Below are 24,573 nucleotides of genomic sequence, written 5' to 3'. Positions count from 1 at the left end.
ACAATGGTTTTGTGTTTCTCCTTTCTTCTTTCGCATAAGCTTTTTAAAACATGGAGCACTTAAGTGTCCCTTGTACTACTACTTTGAATTTCTTTAAGACAGTTCCTTTTTTCTACATTGGAAATTAGTTGACATTGTGTTGCCTAACTTCATGTTTTAGAATTTCTCATCCTTTTCCAAATATTTATCCTTTTAGTACTTATGACTACTGAATCACATCTAACTTCCCTCTGCTATGCTTCAAATTTGCAGTCATGAGAAAGGGAAAAGCAATGTCTGACAGCTAGAACCTGACCCAGCTAAGCTATAGTGTTGTTATGGATTGTCCTCACACTCATATTTAGGCCACAATGGCCTCTTGTTGAAGATAAAAATGTTATAGAACATTAACATCAGACTATGATGGATCAGGACAAACCATACCACTCCGTAATCATGTCCAAGCATGGCCCCAAACCTGAGCAGTGTCCCACCACAAAAAATTAAATCCAAAGCAGAGCCCCACTTCTTAACTCCTCCTCACAGACGTCTAAGACAAATTCCAAGTCTCATAGCATATTCCTTAACAGTCCCATAACAGCTTCTTACTGGGAGGGCCCCATGGTTCTCCATGTGTGTGTTCTCCCCATTGCAACACGTCAGTAAACCCCTCTTTGTTGAACTGCAGGTGTATTTCTGGTGTCATTGACTATGTTCCCTTGTTTTTTCTGTTTTCCGAAAGATTTCCTAAATCTTTCCTTAAAATTTACATCTCTAAGACAGAATTTTGGACATTGGGAGAGATTTGCGGAAATCTCAAAAGGTATGTAGCTATCTGGAGAAGGCGATGGCACCCCACTCCAGTACTCTTTCCTGGAAATTCCCATGGACAGAGGAGCCTGGTAGGCTGCGGTCCATGGGGTCACTAACAGTCGGACATGACTGAGCGACTTCCCTTTCACTTTTCACTTTCATGCATTGGAGAAGGAAATGGCAATCCACTCCAGTGTTCTTGCCTGGAGAATCCCAGGGACGGGGGAGCCTGGTGGGCTGCCGTCTGTGGGGTCACACAGAGTCGGACACGACTGAAGTGACTTAGCAGCAGCATGTAGCTATCACCCCACATTTAAGATAGACCCTGATCGTTGGTTGCCTGAAGATGGGAGCAGGAATAAGAAGAGGCATGTCTGACCATTGTCAGTCCCTGCCTTTACCTCCCAGTCTTTTGGTTTTTCAATCTCACTTCAGGTATTTCTGCATGTTCCTGCTGGGGAACTTGAAGTGCTGCCCACTTGCTCTATCCAGGAAAATGCTGATGAGGGATCTGGCCAAGGATATGACTATTTCATGGTCCTAGTGTGCTGGAGCTGTCTTGTGCTCAGCAAATACATGGAAATATTTTGGTCTTTTTTCCTTTCTTTTAAAATTTATTTATTTAATTTATAACTGGAGGGTAATTGCTTTATAATATTGTGTTGGTTTCTGCCATACAGCAACATGAATCAGCCATAGGTATACATATCCCCTCCCTCTTGAGTCTCCCTTCCCCTTCCCACCCCTACCCACCCTTTTAGGTTGTCACTTGTGTACGTGCTAAGTCACTTCAGTTGTGTCTGACTCTTTGCAACTCTATGGACTGGAGCCCGCCAGGCTCCTCTGTCCATGGGATTCTCCAGGCAAGAATACAGGATGGGTTGCCATGTCCTCCTCCAGGGGCTCTTCCCAACCCAGGGATCGAACCTGAGTCTTTTGTGTCTGCTCCATCAGCAAGGGGGTCCTTTACCGCTGAGCAACCTGGGAAGCCCCTAGGTTGTCAGAGCACCGAGTTTGAGCTCCCTGAGTCATGCAGCAAATTTCCACTGGCTATTTAATTTTACATACTGTAATGTATATGTTTCAGTGTTACTCTCTGAGTTCGTCCCACCCTCTCCTCCCCTCTTTCTCCTTCTGTGTCCACAAGACTCTTCTCTATGTCTGTGTCTCCACTGCAGGCTGGCAGATAGTTTCATCAGCACCATCTTTCTAGATTCCATATGGGTGTGTTAATATATGATACTTGTTTTTCTCTTTCCGACTTACTTCACTTTATATAATAGGCTCTAGGTTCATCCCCCTTAAAATATCTTGCTTTCATTCACCGTAATCTCTTAGGCTTTCTCCTTTTCTACTCGCTGAGTTCCTCTTTTTGGGTTCTTCCCTCTGGATATGACAGGCCTAAGATTGCCTCTTATACTGGCTCTCATTCTTCCCCCTTTAGTCCACTGGGTCACTGAATGGCTAAGGGTAATTAATCTCTGGCATGGGGCCTATGGTATCGAGTCAGTGTCTAGAAAAGGGCTCAGCAAACCTTACCCAGGAGCCAAGTCTGGCCTATTGCTTGTGTTCATAACTACAATTTTATTAGAAAACAGCCACATCCATTCATTTATATGTTGTCCATGACTGGTTTGGCACTATAATAAAATTGGTTAGTGTGACCCTTTGCCCCTTAAAAAAACCTGGCTGATGTATGATGCACAGAACACTAATTCTAAGAAATATTAGTTTTTTTTTTTTACATAAAAATGAGTTTCATGGTTAAATAAGTTTGTGAATTACCATGGTTAAAAAATTCAAGCACATTTATTAATTTAAAATCTTTTTGGTGCCTTAAATGTATATATATTAAATTAATATGTCCTTTTATTTTATATTTAAATGAATTAAGACATATTTATAGAAATATCATAAATGATATAATTTTATAAGTATCTACAAAGTAATTATTTAATAAATTAGATTATATGGTGTGTTAGTTGCTCAGTTGTGTCTGACTCTTTGCAACCCCATGGACTACAGCCTGCTAGGCTCCTCTGTCTGTGGAATTCTCCAGGCAAGAATACTGGAGTGGGTTGCCATTCCCTTCTCCAAGGGATCTTCCCAACCCAGAGACTGAATGCAAGTCTCCCTCATTGCAGGCAGATTCTTTACCGTCTGAGTCACCAGGGAAGCCTAATTAAATGTATATAGCATGATTTGTGATTCTTGAAGAGGTGGTAATAATGTTCAGAGTCTTTCAAAGGCACTTGACTGCATACCTTTTTGATGTAGGTTAATCTATGAGACTAGTTGTCCTTGGAATACAGTTTGAAAATTGTAAGTCTAGATGGCTTAAACTGTTTATCCTCCAAGAAGAAAATACTACTTTCTGCTTGCATGAGTTCACCAGGATTAGGGTTTCCACATACTTGTTCAGGGTCACATCCCTAGCCAGTAAAAAATGATGTGTTTTTTTCCTAACTTCCTCTTTTCATATCATACTCTCGTGAATCTAGCAGGTGTGGTTGAATGTGGGTCTCCTGAATTATTCCCAGGTTCTCCTTCACAGCAGATCAGACTCTGATTTGGCTTCAGCTTAAACACGAGTTCCTCCAGGAGAGGTCTTTCCTGACACCTTCTCCTCACCATCTCAGACAAGGTTTGGGACTCCTGTTATTCTGTTACAGCCTGTTCATACTTTATTATTGCTAGTGACTTAGAGTGATTTCTCTGCTCATTTGTAAACTCTCTGACTACAGAACCCACATTTTTTTATGGTAATGGAAATTTTAAAAATATATATTTTTAATTTGAAGATGATTATTTTATAATATTGTGTTGGTTTCTGCCATACATCACCATGAATCAGCCATAGGTATACATATGTCCCTTCCGTCTTGAACCTTCTTCCCCCCTCCCATGCCATTCCACTTCTCTAGGTTGTCGCAGAACACCAGGTTTGTGCACCCTAAGCTATACAGTCAATTCTCACTGATTACCTGTTTTACATATGGAACCCTCATTCTTGAAGTATGATGCTTGTTGGATGAATGATTATCCCTTGGCAGGCCAGTTTGGCCACTGGGCTGCTCCTTGAAGTCATAGCTTTTCTTCTCCCGTGGGTCCCACTGTCTTGGAGTGGTCTAATGCTTTGATTTCTTTGATCTTGGCTTATAATCTCCTCCTAAGGTTATGGAGCCTTGCTCTTGAACCTCAGCAAGGGGGTAAGCCCATTGCTGTTCTTGGTCCTCTTTCCTCTTTCCCAGTGACTATAATTTAAATGAATAGTGAAACAGTTGATCTTAAAACTTCTAAATGTCAGTGGCCCCCTGGATTCCATCCACCGAGCTGGGACCTTGCACCATCTGTTGCAACCCTAGTGCTGACAGTCAGCTAAATCAAGACAGAATTAGCCACTGTTTCTGGACATTTGCCTGCTTGACTGAGGAAGCCCCTGCTGTTGGCTGGGTATATGTCTTGGCCTCGGGAGATTGGTGTGTATAGATTTCTGTCTTCCTCACCTGTTTTACTCAAGAAACCACTGTTTGACCATCCTTATTCTTTAGTCACCAAGTCGTGTCTGACACTTTGCAACCCCATGGATTGTAGCCTACCAGGCTCCTCTGTTCTGGGATTTCCCAGGCAAGAATACTGGAGTGGGTTGCCATTTCCTTTTCCAGGGGCTCTTCCTTACTCATGTCTCCTGCATTGACAGGCAGGGATTCTTTGCCACTGAGCCCCCTGGGAAGCCCTTATCTATCCTCAGTCAACCCCTAAATAATATTGTGAGAAAAGAGATTCTGACTTTCTAAACTTATCACTGCTGCCTTAATAGAAATTTCTTTCCTTCTCACTCCTAGAGTTCATAATTCTCAGGACCAGCGATTGTTATTTATTGAGGATTCATACACCTTTGCTGAATTCAGTAAAAGTTGGTTTTAAAAAATTCTGCCTTATAATCAGGAAATCAAATCACAAAACTTAGAGTCTTGGGTTAGAAACACAGTAGCTCTAATTTGAAAAAAAATAAATGAACAGGGAGCCCAAGGAGGTTTAAATTAACCTTCTTTCTCCATGCAATATTTTTCAAAATAAACTTGTAGAAATGTAGAGTTGGGAGAAACCAGAATAATTACACTAAATACGATGATATTTAAAAAGAATTAAGGAAGGGGGTAACATTATGGATGACTTTATTGACAGATATTGTTTATACATGTGAATTATACATGTTTAATATTTAACCTCATTTTTGCTGAACAAACTCAACCAGTCGATCAGTCAAAGAGTGCTGCTTAAAAACATCCTTTACATAGAAACTTTCTTCCAAAGTTTTTTTTCCAGGAAATATAATTCAGTACAATGAGACTTTCTTGTATATATTGTAGCCTTAGGGATATATATATTGAAAGTCCCTGGCATTGGACCTGAACACAAAGTGCTTATCTTTAATGCTTGTCAGGGAGTTGAGACTACATATTACAATCAGCAAAGAAAATTTTGTGAAACTGGGAAAGACTAGATCAAGGTCAGGAGCTCAATGATAAGTCCTTTTGCTGCCCCGAGTCTCAGCAACTATTATGGTGCCAGAACTATTTAGAAGACCAAGAAAGAACTACATGTTTTAATTAAATAACACATGGCAGAAAGCACAAGATACCAGCTTGGGTTTATCAGGCAGAACAGGAGCTATCCTTGTGCTAAACAGACAGGCACCAAGGAAAAGAGAGAACCCGAGAGACAAGTCTAAAAAAACTTGGGAGCTATTTAATACAACATCCTAAGACGAAATCTAACGCTACCCGTAGACGTGAGGGGAGCCGCATTTAAGAAAGGCAGCCTGGTGTAGAATAATGATGGAGTAAAGTAAATGACACGGAACTATGACAAATTCAGAACCCAACTGGAAAATTAGGAAAGAGAATGAAGTGTCGTGGATAATGACACCCTGACAATTTCCCTGGCGCAGTGGGGCATGTACTGACACAGTTACCTGTCCCAGGGCCGTGGGCTTGCTGTCTAGGCTTTCCGTTAGCACAGTGGGGCTTTGTGTACCGCAGTGGCCCATTTTCCATCTCTGGGTCTCTGTCAGGCTTCGAATGCCTGGCTTTCTGCTGCTTGTTAAAAGGCATTCAGAACAGACAGTGTAGGACCTTCAGGTCAGCTGGATTCATCTCTTTCTAAATGAAGACAGAATTGTTAAAAAATGGAAATCACTAATACTAAAAGCCATTTATAAAATTCGACAACAAGGAAAAACCCCGAAAAAGAAACTGACTCCTAGACCTAGACAAGGTGTCAAAATTTAAGATCATTTTATCCTCCTGTATACAAAATTGCTGAGAAAAACAGAGCAGCAGGAGGTCCAAACATGTCAATCAAAGAGGAGACAGCATATTCTAGACTGGGAATGTAATTAAGTAGAAGATGTAAAAATAGGATTTCCCAACCTGGCAAGTGGAAATATAAACCAACTGGCAAAGAAAGAGTAGAGAGGATAATCCCACCCCTTTGGAATAACTATAGAAAAACATTAAGAATCAGAAAATGGAAATTTGTGAAGAAGTAAAGACAGGAGAGGCAGATGAAGAGAAGTTCTTAAGCGCGTGAAACGACGCAGTCACCAGCATCTAAGACAAGCCTCTAGCAAGCTAATTTGGGGGTAAAGATACTGACAGTTTTGGTAGATGATTAATAAGTGATCTTCTACAGAGTTCATCCAGTTGATCAAGGAGTGAGTCCTGTTGCTCGAGTGGAAATGAAATATAATCGTATGAGATATGATTATATTCATTATAACCATGAGTGTGAAACATTAGTCGCTCTGCTGTGAGCAGCAGGAATGAGCTGTGTGGACCATGCTGCTGTGGCAGAGCTGTGTACCACACCTCAGTTTGTTCTGTTAATGGCATGGAATCAGCTATAACTCCTCCTGCGTATATTCATGATATTAAAAAATAAGTAAGTACCGATATATGCATTGTGTTCTTTCAAAGAGACGGCGATGAAATGAAAAAGCTGTTTAATAAAAATATAATAAAAGTATTTCACATTCATTTCTCAGCCATAATAAGTGGAATTATAGAAGGAGGAAGAGGGGGAGGAAACCCCTCGCAGGTGGACAAGCCCTAAGCCGCCTTCCCTCATTCTCTACTTAAAAGCTATCAATTTAGAGCTGTCCTATGTATCGCCCTGTGAATTGAACAAGCCTTTTCAGTCTTTAATTAAGGGTGAAAAACTCTTTGAACATCACAGCATTCATCTGTTCATGTGTGGAAAGCCTAGTGTAACAAAAGAATTTAATCAAACTACAAGCCTAATAAAGACTACATTGCCTGAACTAAATGATGTTATTGCAGTAGCGGCTCATAGTTTTACATTTAAAAAAGCGGGTCAGAGTGTTCATTCATCTTGATTAGCAATGCCAACCTAATTACTTCTGGAGGAAACAGTAATTAGCTGGAGTCTCACCTCATTAATCATGACATTCTTGTAGCTGACTATTTTTATCTGATAAATGGCTTGGATTGGAACAAGGTGTATATTTGAATTCTAGTTAATTGTACACAGCTTGCCGCATAACATTTCACATTTTTATCATTTAACTACTTCCTTTCTGTGAACCTCTTGAGGAGCTTTTGTTGGTTACTCTCATTCTTGCAGTGAAAAAAAAATCTGACTTAATGAGAGAGTCAGTTGTATGTGTTAGTGAACATGTCAGAAACAGTGTCTCAAGGAAGTAAAGGAAAGGATAGAAGATCTCCATGTGTAGATGAAGTCATTGAAAAGACTGTGGGCCACTTACGGTAAAGTTTCTGCAGTGGATTCAAAGTGATAGCCTCTTAGGACTTGGCCCAGTAGCTTCTATAGGATCAATAACAATCATGGACAGGAGCAGTGCCATTATACCTTACACAGGGACTCACAATACCCTCACTCAGGTCTGTGTTCCTAAAGCAGTGCCAAAGGGAGCATCATGTTTAAAAAGAAAGAGTCTAGTCAGCCCTGTGTATCCTCGAGTTCAACATTCATGTACTTAACCAAAATTTGGAATCGATCTGTGGTTGGTTGAATGTGAGGATGTGGAACATGCAGGTACAGAGGGTCGACCATACTAGCTAGTTGTTTTATATAACAGACTTGAGCATCCTTGGATTCTACTAACCTCTTCCTGGAACCATTCCCCATGGATATCAAGGGAGGATTGTAATTCGAATCTGCAGTCTGCTTAGCTACTCAGGTGGTGCTGGTGGTAAAGAACCCACCTGCCAATGCGGGAGAGGTAAGTGACGTGGGTTGGATCCCTGGGTCGGGAAGATCCCTGGGTTGGGAAGATCCCTGGGTCGGGAAGATCCCCTGGCAGAGGAATGGCAACCACTCCAGTATTCTTGCCTGAAGAATCCCATGGACAGAGGAGCCTGGCAGGCCACAGTCCAAGGGGTCGCAGAGTTGGACAGGACTGAAGTGACAGTATGCACGCACTAACTACTGCTAGGATCACTCTTTTCTGCAGTAACATAGCTCTGACCGCTTCCTCTCTGTTCCCCTCTGTCTTGTATTTCCCAGGATTAAAGAACATATTTAAGGAGAATATCTTATTTGTTGCTTCCTCATGGTTCCTTTTCAAATTGTGAGTGTTTCAGTGGAACACCATTGGGTATAGAGAGAATTCTTGATTTTGTTCTTTAGAAAATTGCAGAATGCTTGCCTGCAGCTATCAACAACATCAGGATATTTATGCTAGGGAAAGTCAATGGAGATTGAACAGGATGACCTTAGTTACCTATGCCCAAGGTCAAGTTCCTCAGTATTGCATTCTCCTTAAGAAGAGTGGATCAGTTTCTTAGAGGCTAACTCACATGAACCAAGTTTGGGAAGACTGATGTATAAAATAAGGATGTCAGGTTTTAAAATTTCAGTGAGGAATGGCTTTACATGTATGCTTGTTATTGTTGTTTAGTCAGTCGTATCTGACTCTTTTGTGATCCCATGGACTGTACCCTGCCAGGCTCCTCTCCCCATGGGAATTTCCCAGGCAATAAGACTGGAGTGGGTAGCCATTTCCTTCTCCAGGAGATCTTCCTGACCCAGGGATCAAACCCACATCTCCTGCATTGGCAGGCAGGTTCTTTACCACCAAGCCACCAGAAAGTGAAAGTGAAAGTCGTTCAGTCCTGTCCTACTATTTTCGACCCCATGGACTATACAGTCCGTGGAATTCTCCAGACCAGAATACTGGAGTGAGTAGCCATTCCCTTCTCCAGGGGATCTTCCCAACCCAGGGATTGAACCCAGGTCTCCTGCATTGCAGGCAGATTCTTTACCAGCTGAGCCATCAGGGAAGCCTTCAAATGTATAGACACAGGATAATATGGATTTTCGGTTGTCAAGCTAGATAGCAAAATAATAATCAGCCAATTTAATAATATACAATATGAAATTATGGTTCATCAGGGCCATAATGTTTATAATGGATTTTGTCAACACAGCATTATGTCTCTGTAGGAATATCTACGTAAGAAGCCCGCTCATAATTTGAGAGCTGCTTGTTGATCAAGTCAACAGAATGGGCAGAATTAGAGGAATTTCATGTTTAATGGAGTCAGCCTAGTACAGTAAGATGTAGCCATCTTTTTTTAGAGTTATCCAATTAGCCTCATCTCTTCTTTATTGGCCAGTGCTAGGATGGACTCTGCCAGCCTTTTCCTGAATGCATTTTTTATTTCCAGGCTGAACATTCCTTTTTGCTTAATTTGTTGTTTGTTTTGATATATTAAAAAATTACTACAGTTACAATTGAGTCTTACTGGCCTGAGTACCATTCTACTTCCTCCTACTAGGTGACTAGTATATCTATACATGATCTATTCATCAGCTGGTTTTATTTTCCTTCTTTCCGAGTTTTCTGGGCACCTCATTGAGGCTAAGTAATGAAGTGGTTCTACTTATGAAAAAAGTCATTCCTAAGTGCATTGCACATAAATCAGTATGACACAATATGACCTGAAGCCTGAAACTATAATACAGGCTTTTGTTGTTGTTTAGTTGCTAAGTTGTGTCTGACTCTTTGCAACTCCATGGGCTGTAGCCTGTCAGGCTCCTGTGTTCGTGGGATTTTCCAGGCAAGAATATTAGACTGGGTTTCCATGTCCTTCTCCAGGGGCTCTTTCTGACCCAGGGATCAAACCTATGTCTCCTGCATTGTAAGGTGGATTCTTTACCACTGAGGCATCAGGGAAGCCCAATACAGGCTTTAGGATTCGCTTTAAGGTTAATAACGAAGCCATAGCAATATTCCCATGAAGAGTTTAAGCTTGCATTTTTCAAGTGCATTTTTACAAAATGTAAGTTGGGAAAGTTGACACAAGGCATGCTGTTCTCTTGATTAACACACAGTCTATCAGATACTCCTCCAAATACTGGTTTCGTCTACATAGCTAATGTGCTGAGGCCATTAAAAGCTCCCTGCCTGGTCTCTGGGCTTCCCAGATGGCGCTAGTGATAAAGAACTGCCTGCCAATGCAAGAGACACAAGGGACTTGAGTTCAATCCCTGGGTCGGGAAGATCCCTGGAGGAGGAAATGGCAATCCACTCCAGTAGTCTTGCCTGGGAAATCCCACGGACAAAGGGGAGCCTGACCAGCCACAGTCCATGGCGTCACAAAGAAATGGACATGATTGAAGTGACTCAGCATGCATGCACACCTGTTTCTCTGTGTAACTGGTGTGGGGGGACGCCGAGCTTCGGATGGAGTTCATCCCACCTCTCAGCTCCATAAGGAAACTGGGTAGATTCAAACAAGGCCTTGACTGATGGACTCATCTATGGTTTGTAACAAAGGTTTCATCTACAGCGTATTGACCATGCTTAGCATTTAAATTCTCAAATGAATGGCCAGTGAATTACCATTAGCTTGCCAGATGTCCAGTTTTGATGCTTTATCATCTGGCCGTGCCCTCAAAGTTGTTCATTGCCCTTACACACTTTTCATCATCTGTTGCTGATTCCTATGGATCAGCTAGGTCTGGCATTTTTCACATGTCACATGATTTGCCTTTTTCTCCCCCTAAAGAATTTCCCTTCTGGTCCAATGATTCATCTCACCTGGATGTGTAACATTTCATCATCTTCTCACTACTTTCAGTTTTAAAAAATGTTTTCTCTTTTTGTTTCTATCATAATCACATGCCTCTTATTACCATACTTCAAACTTTCTGCTTTTTAACTGGATGTGGTGTGGCTAATAATAGCTGTACAACTGTAAAGTACCTCAAAACCAGATAGAGACACAACACACAGGTGCTCTCTGTGAATGAAGTGGTTGGATGTGAAGCCTCCAATATCTGTTGACTATTTTTTTCCTTCTTTGAAGTATGGTGTTGCTTGGTTCTTATCTGAGAATTCACAGGGTACATGTTGCAGACTTCCTATTCTGAACACATAACTTGGTTGGTGATATTATTTTTGTTGTTGAGAATTTGCTTCATATGATAAGCAATACTCATTCTTTGTTGTTTATCAGGGTCCAGGTACTGTTGTAAATGCTTTAGCTATATGAATTCATTTAATTCTCACATCAATCCTAAGAAGTGAGTATCATTTTTATTCCCATTTTACAGATGAGAAAATTGAGTAACAGTAGAGCTAAGATTTGAACTCCAATGTGTTGGCTCCAGAACCCGCTCTTAATTACACTCTTAACTATTTCTCAAGTTATGGGTTCCTTGTCACACTATCCCAAAATGCAAAAAAGTTCAAAGGAAGAAAATAACATTGACTGATAATCCCACCATTCAGATACACTGTCATTTTAATTTTGATTACATGCATTTCTAGAATTTTTTTCTGCAGAATAAATTTGCTGCTTGTTTCACTCAGAAAATATAAGAAGTATCTTTACATGTGTATAGATATATTTACTGATTCAATTTTAGAGACTGCATTGCATTTTAGTATTTTTAGCTATCATATGTACTGGAACAATTTGTTTCCCATTATAAGCAATGACACAATGCATAATCTTGTGGAGAAACCTTTGTTCACATACTTATTTTTCTTTAGGAAGAGTTCCAGAAGTGGAATTACTGGATTGAAGAAGAGAGTGGATATTTTTAAGAGCTCTTATACCTATTGCCAATTTCCCTTCCAGAAATTCTATATCAGTTTGTACTCCCACCATCAGCATCTGAAATGTCTGCTTTCCTATACCCTGAGGATCACTGGCTTCTAGTGTTCTCTTCTTTTTCCATGTTAATGGGTGCCCCATTTAAAATGTGTGCCTTCTTTGTTTTCTGTTTCAATGGATTACCTTTCTGTTGTTGTTACCTTGTCTTTCACTACCTCAGTTTTCTCTGTAAAAATAATAATGGTAGCCACATTAGGGTTGTTGTGAGAATAAAAGTTTTTCATGTACATATGGCATCGAAAAGTGCTTACCACAGAGTATTTACTATCATCATTATTACTTTTTCTATTTTTAAAAATTATTTTTATGTGTTAGATAATCCAGCTCTTCTTGGGTATTTGAATTTTAGTGTATGCTCCAGGATGTGGCCATCTTTTAAAAATTCAATCTATGTATTCTTTTTTAGTCATATATTCCGTGATTTCTTTCACATATTCATACTCAAATTCATTTTTGTACCCCCAAAGGAACCATTTTTTTCTATCTCAGGACTCAAGTGGAAATAGAAAATAGTTCTGTTTAATCTGAAACTGTAGCATACTATTCTTTGCAGGTAAAAATGATAGATCCAAGATTCATAAATAATGAACTTACTATTTCCCAGTGTCTACTGCTCTTCCTTCTTATGAGTGGAAGAATCTGTTACTTCCTTACCCCACTCCGTACCCAGTTTTATTTCCATTGCTGGGCTAGTTCTGGTGGTGGGAACTTATAACTCCAAGCAAGTCAACATCCCCAAACTCATACTCTTCGGTAAGATTTAGCAGTTGGTGACCCCATCATACAGGTAAAGGCTCCACTTTGCTTCTGGAATGGATTGGTTGTCCTCAAGCCCAAGACTAAGCCCAAGACTAAGACAAAGAAATCAAGGTTTTAGGGCTGTGCTTTACGTTAGTTTAGTCCTCACCTATGGGTTCTGCACCTTGGTTCTGGCTTTCTGCTTCCCTCCAGTAATTCTAGGACATCAAGTGAGGACTGTCATGCTCATGTTCTGCAACCGAAGTGTGAATTGTAGGATTTGAAAAAAGTTCTAAAACCATAGGCTTCATTTCTCTCCCCGTATGAGTGGCTTCCACTCTGTTTCCATTCACTGTTTGTCAAACCTCTGTTTGAATACACCAAGGACAGGGAATTCGCACGTGTCAGAATCAGCTCATATTCAAGCAGCTCTAATTATGAGAATACTGGAATACACACCTCAAGAATACTGGAGTGGGTTGCCATTCCCTTCTCCAGGGAATCTTCCTGAGCCAGGGATTGAACCCAGTCTCCCACGTTGCAGGCAGATTCTTTACCATCTGAGCCACCAGGGAAGCTTCAATTATGAGAACACGTTCAGGCAAAAGTGTACTTCCTGACGTCTTTACCCAGCACAGTTCTGTCTTGTAGAAGTTTAACTGTATTATCTCTGGGAGATGATTCTCCAAATATCTGGAGGCAACTATTGCGCCTCCTGGGCTTCCCTGGTGGCTTGGTTGGTAAAGAATCTGCCTGCAATGCAGGAGACACAGGTTTGATCCCTGGGTCAGAAAGATCCCCTGGAGAAGGGAATGGCAACCCGCTCCAGTATGCTTGCCTGGAGAATTCTATGGACAGAGGAGCCTGGCAGGCTACAGTCCATAGGGTTGCAAAGAGTCAGATGTGACTGAGCGACTGACACACACACAGACTGTGCTCCCTCAGTCCTCTTCTGTAGATGAAGCAGTTTTAGCTTCTGCTGCATTTCTTAATGCTGCTTGATTTTTCACGTCTTTACCCTATGGGTAATGCCTTTGGACTCTTCCAGCTTGGTTATGTGCCTTTGAAGTGAGTTTCCCAGATGTGGTAGAACCAGAACAGAGTAAATGTAGCCTACTGCTTCCATTGCCCTTGGTTATGTGTGTTGTGTGTTAAGTGCGTTAAACCTCTGGACTGTTGCCTGCCAGGCTCCTCTGGGATTCTCCAGGCAAGAATACTGGAGTGGGTTTCCATGCTCTCCCCCAGATTGAGACATATAGATAATCTGAAAGTCTCTACAGTTGATAGATACCACTTTAATTAAATGATCAAAATTAAAATAGTATCACCAGTAGTGGGAACAGATGGACATCCATTGCCTCTTACTATGATGTACCAAGAAAGATACAACATCACTTCTGTGGTATCTAGCCATGAGACAATAGCAGACAAATCCAAACTGATGGACACTTTACAAAGTGACAGGCTTGTACTTTTCACAAAATGTCCAAGTTGTAGGAGACAAAAACAATCCTTGGTTCTATAATACTGTTAATATAAGAGCATATTCAGTTTTTTGTGGTCAGTTACACTGTGCTGTTAATGTATAATGGGCTTTGTGTCAAAATCTGAAGTTTTTTCATATACACTGCTGTTATCTTTTCTCCTCCATCAACCCGCTTCTGTTTTGCACTTGCACCCTTCTTTTTCCCCTACCCCTTGTAGGATCTCACCTTATTCACCTTCATCTTGTTAGAATCAACTTATGGTTGCATCCAGTTGAATTTTTTTAAAAAACTTTAGTTTTCCATGGTGACATATGGGCTGTCTGTGCCTAGTCTGTAGCATCCATAGTTTTTAAAAGTACCACCCAATTCTTCAAACAAGTTGTTGATGATGATGTTAAGGGCAACATTAAGGACAAAGCCTTGTTACCCTCACTGGAGATCTCTCTTCAGCTCAGGACTCTTTTTATGGTGTGTTTGATCTAATAATCAGGAACCTTTCTAATTGTGGATTTTATTCCATACATATTTCTTGTCTCAATAAAGCAGTTCTCAAATTTATTTCAAGAAGATATTAAGAGATATACCTAAACAAAATTCAGTGCCACATTTTTAAAAGTTTGGGGGACTTTCTGGGTGGTCCTATGGTTGGTAGTTTGCCTGCTAAGGCAGGGGACATGGGTTCGATCCCTGGTCTGTTTGGTAGGACTCCACATGTCACAGGGCCACAAAACCCATGTGCCATACCAAAAATAAATAAATAAACAAACATTTAAAGAAGTTTTGGAGATGCTCCTCTCTGAATTCTCTTCTTACAGAGCCTCGGTGCATATTATTTTATATATTTCCCTTCAAAATCTGTATTTTGTTTAACTCGTGTTTTCCAAATGTACTTGTGCATGAACTCTGCTCCCGGAAGATCTATGAATATCCTATGAAAGTCTGTTCTCTGCAGACACCAATTTGGAAAATACTCTCTGCAAAGGTAAAATGAGAGAGCCTGTCAAATGCCTTGCTGAAACTCAGACCCATATGTCCACAGTATTTTTCTTGTCTCCCACTCTAGTAATTTATCAAGAGAGAAAATGAGCTAGGTCTGGCTTGAATTGTTCATCACAAATCTAGGTTGGCTCCATATAGATCCGTTTGACTTTCTCAGTTCTAATCCTGCTCAAATCAACACAGAATTTAAGAATTCAGTTAACGAAACTCACTCTTTTACACTTATCTTTTAAGTCTGTTAAGTTAATATTAGCTTGTCTCTATCTTCTGGTGCTTTCCTTTTACTCCAAGTTTCCTTAATGCAAATTTCACTGAGGTTCAGCCACTTTATTGTGTAGTTTCTTTCAGAAGCCTGAGATGAACTCACTTGGTCAGAAGCACTTCACTCATCTTAAAAATGCCTGGCATTGTGAACTTGATTTTGTCAGTTTTGGCCTTTAATTTTACCTTCTGAGTTTCATTCTTGCCTTTCTGGGCTATCTGACATTTCCCTTGACAGATGATACACAGGAAACAGGAACTAATATCCTGAGCTCTTGTTCTATGCCTTCACTATCAGTGGCCCCAAAGTTGTGTATCTATTTTTGTAGTTGTTGTTAGTTTCTTTATCTACCAAAGGAAAAAAGGTCTTTTCATTGATTGTTAGCATTTTTTTAATATAAAAAGTTTCAGCTTTTAAAAAATATTTATTTTTGGCTGTCCTGGGTCTTCTTGTTGTGTGTGAGCTTTCTGTCTGGTTGTGGTGAGCTTTATTGTGGTATCTTCTCCTGTTGTGGAGCACAGGTTCGAGGGCATGGGCTCAGTGGTTGTGACACATGGGCTTGGTTGCCCCGTGGCATGTGGAATCTTCCAAGACCAGGGATCGAACCCATGTCCCCTGCATTGGCAGGCAGCTTCTTAACCGCTGGACCACCTGGAAAGTCCTTTGAAAGCCTTCACTGGTTCTTGACTTTTAGCCTTCCTGACTTGGCTCTTTTTGTTCCATGACACTTGTCTAGAGTTCACCTACATTTGATGGCGAGGCCTTCTCTTTCCTCCTCCTCAGAGAAGTGATTTGACATTGTGTTGTCAGAATTTTATGCCTGTGAGCTTTTCTTCCCTCTTGGCACATCCCCCTTTTCAGAGGTTCTGTGTAAGGATCCTACCCAACTAATCGTTCTGAAATCTATATTTTCTTAGTTCTCTGGTCTTCCCATCACTGACTGTTAACACATCTTAAATGAAATGCCTGCATTCTTCCAGGGGTCCTCTGTTCTCCAGCCAGTTTCACTTCTTAAATACCATTAGCCTCAGCATTTCTGTGTCTCTCTTACTATTTCTTCGCTTTCAGAGAAGAGGCTGGGCAAGACGAGAATCCATTTTACCAACAGGAAATGGCCTCCAGTGTTTATCTCGATAGAAGAAATTCCTTCCAGCAAGAATTTGTTCTTGGCAGACAGGCATATTTTATCTTACCATACAGTGTGAGAATGGTGTGAGTCCTATAAGGGAAACGCAATTAAGAGAGGCACATAAATAAATAAAATTAATTAAAACAGGTTTGTCATGATAATTAGTTTGGTTTACAATAGTGTATTTGGATGTTAGCAGACCTGAGAATGCTTTAGGGCAGTATCTTTTATTTCTAACTGTAGCTCTTGAGGTATTCTGTGAATATATTACAGTGAATGAGTTTTACTAATTGATTTTTTTGTTATAAATTATGCAGTTCTGGAAAACACAAGAATACATTTCTTTTATGGAATAATGTGAATTCTTCTAGTTCTTTTTATTGCTCATCCATTGAGCTCTGGTGGCTGATGATTTAGCCACTGAGAGGCATAGAAACTGTCTGACGCTATTAAGAACAGATAAAGGGGCTCATCCAAGAAAGCAAAGAACCCTCTTTTTGGAGACATGTGATGTTGGCAATGGGAGGGATGCTGAGAAAGTGTTATGGTGTAATAACATTCTTACTACTACATAAACTAGGATGGGCTTCCCCGGTGACTCTGCAGTAAAGAATCCGCCTACAGCGCAGAAGACAAGGGAGATGCAGGTTCAGTCCCTGGGCTGGGAAGATCCCCTGGAGGAGGAAATGGTTATGCACTCCAGGATTCTTGCCTGAGAATCCCATGGACAGAGGAGCCTGATGGGCTACAGTCCATGGGGTCACAAAGAGTCAAACATGACTGACAGCATAGCACACAGAGCAGATAAATAGGATAGGCTAATGTCTCCCCATTGGACTGCAAGGAGATCCAACCAGTCCATCCTAAAGGAGATCAGTCCTGGGTGTTCATTGGAAGGACTGATGCTGAGCTGAAACTCCAGTACTTATGGCCACCTGATGCGAAGAGCTGACTCATTTGAAAAGACCCTGATGCTGGGAAAGATTGAGGGCAGGAGGAGAAGGGGATGACAGAGGATGAGATAGCTGGATGGCATCACTGACTCAATGGACATGGGTTTGAGTGGATTCCAGGAGTTGGTGATGGACAGGGAGGCCTGGTGTGCTGAGGTTTATGGGATCACAAAGAGTCAGACACGACTGAGCGACTGAACTGAACTGAACTGAACTGAACATCTCCCCAAATTTGCCCCCCTCCAAATAATAGGCTTTTTTTTTTCACTCATAGATCCTTTGTTTTAAAATATTGTCTTTGGCATTGTGGTTGTTAAAATGATTTGTTTTCCCATCATTTTAAATAATATATACATATAGTAGATACCACTCATAGGTTCTGACCAGCATGAGATAACTGATGATGGCTCACTCAGTTGATGTATTTCTCACCAGAAAAAGTTAAATTTGATGTTTATTTAGCCTTCCAACCTTAACATGAGAAGATTAATCATAAAAATATTTAGATTTATAAATGATTAGAACTAGTTTGTGGACTCTTAGGGCACCAAGTAGAGAAGGTTTGACTTTTATTGGTCGTTGAGTACCCAGTTTCTCATCTGATGCAGTAGATGTCTATAACTAATGATTTTTTCAGCACTTTTAGTCAACATATGTTAATGTAAGAATTTGGAAAACTGAAAACGATAATGAGAGAGCCTTCATTTGGTAAATAGTTTCTTCTTCCAAGGAATTCTGACTACTTAGTATTTTTTTTTAAGAATTTTTTTTTGATGTGGATCATTCTAAAAGTCTTTATTGAATTTGTTACAATATTGCTTCTGTTTTATGGTTTGGTTTTCTGCTTTGAGGCATGTAGGGTGTTAGCTCCCCAACCAGGGATTGAACCTGCACACCCCTTGCACTGGAAGGCGAAGTCTTAACCACTGGACCAAAAGGGAAGCCCCTGACTACTTAGTATTTCCTCATCTATGCTCTCCAAGTCTCATATCCAGCATGGATGTCCCAAGAAGCAAAAGAGACAGAAAACATGGAAGAGGAAGGGGAGAAGAAACAGGGGGCATCACCAGAGAGGTGCTGAGTGAGAGGCTCTGCGCCTCTCTCTTCTAGGATAGGTTTATAGTGACAGGGAATCTTCCAGAAGTGATCAAGCTAAGCCAATAACTGTGCATTTTCAAGTATACAGGGAAAGAGAAACTATTTTTTTCCTAGACTTTCTTTAGGAAGTCAGATTTCTTAAGTAATGATTTTATTGGTATATAATTGTACCAAGTTGTTGTTCATAATTTCCAGAAGAAACTGAGTTCGGAGCAATGTAGTAACAGCTACTATATATAAAGTGGCTACATCAGTAAAGAATCCGCCTGCAATGCAGGACATTGCCTACAATGCAGGAGACCCAGGTTCGATCCCTCATTCAGGAAGATCCCCTGGAGAAGGAAATGGCTGCCCTCTCCAGTATTGTTGCCTATGAAATCCCATGGACAGAGGAGCCTGGTGGGCTACAATTCATGGGGTCGCAAAGAGTCTAACACAACTTAGCGACTAAACCACCACTGTAAAGTAGCCAGAAGGTACAAGGGATACCACAAAATTTTTTCTAGACCTATCATCACAGTTAAGGCTGGTTTTTATGCATTCCTAAACAGTAGAAAACAAAATTTCAAAAGCTAAGGCAGCATGCCTAAATGTTTCATAGACAGAAAGGTTCAAGTTTAAATTCAACTTCAGTTCTTGCTTCAGAGCCCAAGTTCTTTTCTCTTTAATAGTGTGTCTCTCTTTGTGACATGAACAGCTGTGTAGCTCTGGATCTCATTAAGCTTTTGATTACACATAGGTGTGGTTTTTTTCAATACACTCATTTTTACATTCCCAGGGAAGTTTTGAATTTTTGGGACTTTGAAGAGCCTAGAAATAGATTTCTCCAGAACTTAAAGAAAAAAAAATGCCATTGCTCTTCTGAATTTTGATCATAGAACTAAAATACTTCTTGGTATGCTTTAGGTAGAAAATTCAAGAAAGCTTAACTTTGACTTGAAAAGAAAAAGACAGGGAAGTAGTAAAAATAGATCTGAGAAAAGAGACTTGGAGAAGAACATCTCTATGTCAAGGGACTCCTGAGACAACTTTGGAGGTTGTTTGGAAGGGGTAAGCCAGTCTTCTTTTTCAAATATTTCTTTTCTGCTGAATTGTGAGCTTTTGGAGAATAGAGACATGCCTTTTTCATCCTTGAATACTGGAGACCTGGCAGATTGACTTAGACAGCTTTGAATGAATGCATCAAGCATTTAATTGATGCTTCTCATGTGATAGGTTCAAAGGTCAGTTGTCTGAAAGAGTCAGTCATTTAGTCAGTTCAGTTGCTCAGTTGTGTCTGACTCTTTGAACCCTGTGGACTGCAGCATGCCAGGCTTCCCTGTCCATCACTGACTTCTGGAGCTTGCTCAAACTCATGTCCATTGGTTGGTGATGCCATCCAACCATCTCATCCTCTGTCATCCTCTTCTCCTCCTGCCTTCAATCTTTCCCAGCATCAGGGTCTTTTTCAATGAGTCAGTTCTTCCCATCAGGTGACCAAAGTATTGGAATTTCAGTTTCAGCATCAATTCTTCCAGTGAATATTCAGGGCTGATTTCCTTTAGGGTTGACTGGCTGGATCTCCTTGAAGTCCAAGTGACTGTCAAGGGTCTTCTCCAACACTACAGTTTAAAAGAGTAGAGTGATACAAAACTAAGATTCTCTTCATATGAAACAAAACAGATTTTGGCTGTTAGAGTTAGAGACCATGTCAATTGGGCAAGACCTTCAATTTATCTAGAGTGATGGAAGATTCTGGATTCAGCATATATAGTTTATATTGATTTCCCAGGTTGTACAGTGCTAATGAGTCTACCTGCCAATGCAGGAAATGCAGGGGATGCAGTTTCGATTCCTGGGTAGGGACAATACCCTGAGTAAGAAATGGCTACCCACTCCAGTACATAGGAGCCTAGTGGGCTGTATAGTCCGTGGGATCACAAAGAGGCAGATATGACTAAGCATGCACACATGTACATATATAATTTATGGGTCTAAGACCTGACATAACTCTTCAGTCACAGATATCTATCTCCCTCCCTCCTGCGCATATGTGAACACACATCAACTGATGTTAAAACATCATAGAGTGGATGGTTCCCCTTTCTCTATAATGTACCTCTACTCAGCAAAATGCCATAAAGCTCTAAGGAGGATATCTTAGCCACACATCAGTCATTGTCATCAAGGAGAAGAAAGCATGCTTCCTAAACCCAAAAGTCGTGCATTTGAGATAAAGCTTTTGAATGCTTTGTTTGGCTTGCTTTTTATCTTAGTCAGTTAACTAGCTAGTTAATTCATTAAGTTAGATATTAGGCAGGACAAGACTCCATATCAGCCAGAGGTACAAGTGAGGAGAGAAAATTGCTGCTGCTCAGAGAAAATGCTTGAGAAGCTGACTCTTAGCACAAGACCCATTCTTAGTGCAGACCTGAGATCTGGTGGAAGGAGTGGATCACTCAGGTGGAGACTGGTGCCCACAACAGAGTTGTAATAGGGCAGAACCTTTGTAGCCTAGTCTAGGACAAGCATCACTAGAGGGATGCTGCCTGTAAGCTTACAGTATACAGCATGGTCCATATCTTGGAACCCTGCCTCCCAGGTAATGAACATTAAGCTAAAATACCTTTGTTCAGCTCACAGGAAACATCCTGACCAGGAATGACTGTAGGAAGTAAGAAATGAACACTTCCCAGCTGGAGGCTAAAAGGAACCAGGAAATGGTTGACCTTACCCCCCTGCTTCACTCCCGCCCTGCTTTCGTATACAAGAAGCCTGAATTCTAACTGTGGCAAGATGGTTCTTTGGGACATGAGTCCACCATCTTTTGGTCTGCGGGCTTTCTGAATAAAGTTGCTATTCCTGGCCCTAACAACTCATCTCTTGATTTATTGTCATGTGACCTTTCATCTGGTGATCTTGGACTCAGTAACAAGTGTGTATAGGAAGTCTTCCATGGCCAAATACCGAATTAAAGAGTGAGGAGAAATGAATTGAAAGACAAAAGACCAAAGCTCTCCTGATATTTTTTAAAGACACTAAAAATTGATTGAGACTAATGACAATATAGTGAAGGTATCACATATGGCATTTGACTTGTTTCCATCCCTCTTTTGGGAGAAGGGTTTTGCTTCTTATGTCTGCTGGCAGGGGATCTCTGGCAGGGGAGATCATTGCCTATCCTAAAATGCATTTTGTGAAGAAGGAAATCCAACGCATATCATTTTATTATATTTTATTAATTAAATTAATTTACTTATTTTTGGGTGCACTGGGTCTTGGTTGCTTCATGCTAGGTTTCTCTAGTTGTAGCTCTAGAGCCTGTGGGTTTCGGTAGGTGTGGCACATGGGCTTAGTTGCCCCGAGGCATTAGGGATCTTCCCGGATCAGGGATTGAATCTATGTCTCCTGCACTGGCAGGTGAATTCTTCAGTGCTGAACCATCAGGGAAGTCCCATATCATTTTAAGGAAATATAATTTCTCACTTATGTAAGTAATTGAAATATTTCAGAGTCCACTCTTTTCATCCATTAACTGATGCTCTAGACCAGTGGTTCTTAAGCTTTGGTTGGCATCAGAATCACTTGGGGAACTTGCTGAGAATATGAAGGTCCAGGTCCTCTCCTACTCCTAGGAACTGGCCTGGTGTCTTATTAGGTTTCTGGATGATTTCCATGTTCACCCCTATTTGAGAACCAGGTAGTGGTAGATGTGGGATTCTCTTCCTTCTCTCTGCCATGTTGTTTGAACATTCCCAGTTTCTGCACAATTTTGTCTCCTGTCTCATGGTCTTGTCTCCAGGTCCCAGGCTCTTTATTTTGGTCTCAGGTTGATTCCAATTTCTACTGAACCTGTTTGATCTGACCTCATCCTGACTCTTTTTGCAACTCCTGTATGCTTTCTGCCGCTCCTGCTCTGTGGCTTTCACAGTTCATCTTTCTGCCTGCCTCCACCCCATGTCTCCTGTCCCTACCCCTTATAAGTGTGAGATGGGGCCAGTGTTCAGACATTCAGCACATGTATTAAATACTTTATGCCCTTGTATTTTGTGTTGAGATAAAATGAATTCATGACACTCTTTTGTTAATACTGTATTAATGTGATAACCTTAAAATACAATTTGCCTTTTGATTTTGGATATAAATTAATTTATTTGTAAGTCATCCACCATATATTTAATAGATTCATTATTAGTTAACACGAGCTGCCACAGCTAGGTAAATTTCAAAAGGCAGGTGGGCAAATATCCAAAAAGCACAGATAAGGCATGTTTTCCCAAAGTGACTGCTCATGGATCCTTTCTGTTGACCTCTTAAAACCCAAGTGACACAACCTTGTTCAGTCAATGAGTATTTATTGATTGCCCATATAAAGCATGATAGATATTTGGGAATTTGAAGGTAACAGAAAATATTAGGTAGACATAGGACTTACCCTCAAATGACCAGGAGAACCTGCTTAAGTAATGCTGAGAAAGTTACCACCTATGATTTAGGCTCCATAATTATTATCAACCAATGTTTGAAATATTCTTTGATATGTAACACATAATTATCCATCAAGATATAAAGTTTTAGATTTATTCTTCTTTCATGGAGTTACTTTATCTTGAAATATTTTTAGCTGAGGTTTATTCAGAATGGAGCTTCCCAGGTGGCTCAGTGGGTAAAGACTGTGCCTTGCATGCAGGAGATGTGAGTTTGACCCCTGAGTCAGGAAGATCTCCTGAAAGAGGTCATGGCAATCCACACCATTATTCTCGCCTGGAGAATCCCACGGATAGAGGAGCTTGGTGGGCTACAGTCCGTCGGGTTGCAAAGAGTCAGACACAACTGAAGCTACTGAGCACGCACACATGCATATTCAGAACATAGTCAAGAATCTGGATGCATTCATTTACCATAGAAAGTGAAAGTGAAGTCGCTCAGTCGTGTCTGACTCTTTGCTACCCCATGGACTGCAGCCTACCAGGCTCCTCTGTCCATAGGATTCTCCAGGCAAGAATACTGGAGTGGGTTGCCATTTCCTTCACCAAGGGATTTTCCCAACCCAGGGATCGAACCCAGGTCTCCCACATTGCAGGCAGACACTTTAACCTCTGAGCCACCAGGGAAGCCCTTCACTTACCGTATTCCCTGGGAAAACATCAATGATGCAAAGTGGAAGGAGCATAAATGGAGTAATCATGACCTATGTTGGGAGATACAAAGGGCATCTCTTTTGTGAAAAATTGAGAATGTCTGTTTTGCCTTAATTTCTGTGCTTGCAGTTTTAGAGGACCCATATCAGGGAGGCAAAAAGATTTCATATGTTCACACAGTAGCCTACACTTTAAAAAATATTTTTAATTTTTAGTAACTTATGTGGCTGTGCTGGGTCTTAACTGTAGTATGTGTGGGCTACAGTCCATGAGATCTCCAAACAGTCAGACATGACTTTGCGACTAAACCACGACTGCTTCCCACTGTAAAGCTGGCATGTCAGATAATGACCTTCTTGGTGTTTCTTGTGGGTAGGGTATGGGCAACACGACCTCAAAGTTCTTCTGGACACACACTTCTGCCTAAATACTTGTGGGAAGCTTGTGAAGAGAAGAAATGACTGGATTCTATTCTGATGAAAATGATGACGGGATGGCAGTTGCACTGCTCCTGGAAGCAGTGGGAGCGTAATAGAGTGTCCTGGTCCAGTGCCCGGTGGTTGGTGGTGCCTGACAGAAGTGCCTTCTGCAGAGTCTGCACCACCGAAGATGGTAGTGATGATTTCATGATTTGGGGAACAGTTTCTGACTGGCAGGCCCCCAGACTTGATTGATTAGTTTTCTTATCTGTAAATGCCCAATATTCTTTAAAAAAAATCTTTTAACTTAAGTGAGTTAGGGTTAGTTTTTTTTTTTTTTAAAGGATATATATATATTTATTTGGCTGTGCACAAGGTCTTAGCTGTGACACATGGGATCTTCAG

At 40.8% G+C, this 24,573-nt stretch overlaps 1 pseudogene; it reads right to left on the bottom strand.

Moving 5' to 3' along the window:
- LOC102185541 overlaps positions 1–5,909 on the bottom strand; it is a 48,674-nt pseudogene extending 42,765 nt beyond the window's left edge.

The sequence above is a fragment of the Capra hircus genome, chromosome 5 (assembly GCF_001704415.2).
Source record: "Capra hircus breed San Clemente chromosome 5, ASM170441v1, whole genome shotgun sequence".
NCBI classification, from domain to species: domain Eukaryota; kingdom Metazoa; phylum Chordata; class Mammalia; order Artiodactyla; family Bovidae; genus Capra; species Capra hircus.
This window is presented reverse-complemented; position numbering and strand designations above follow the sequence as displayed.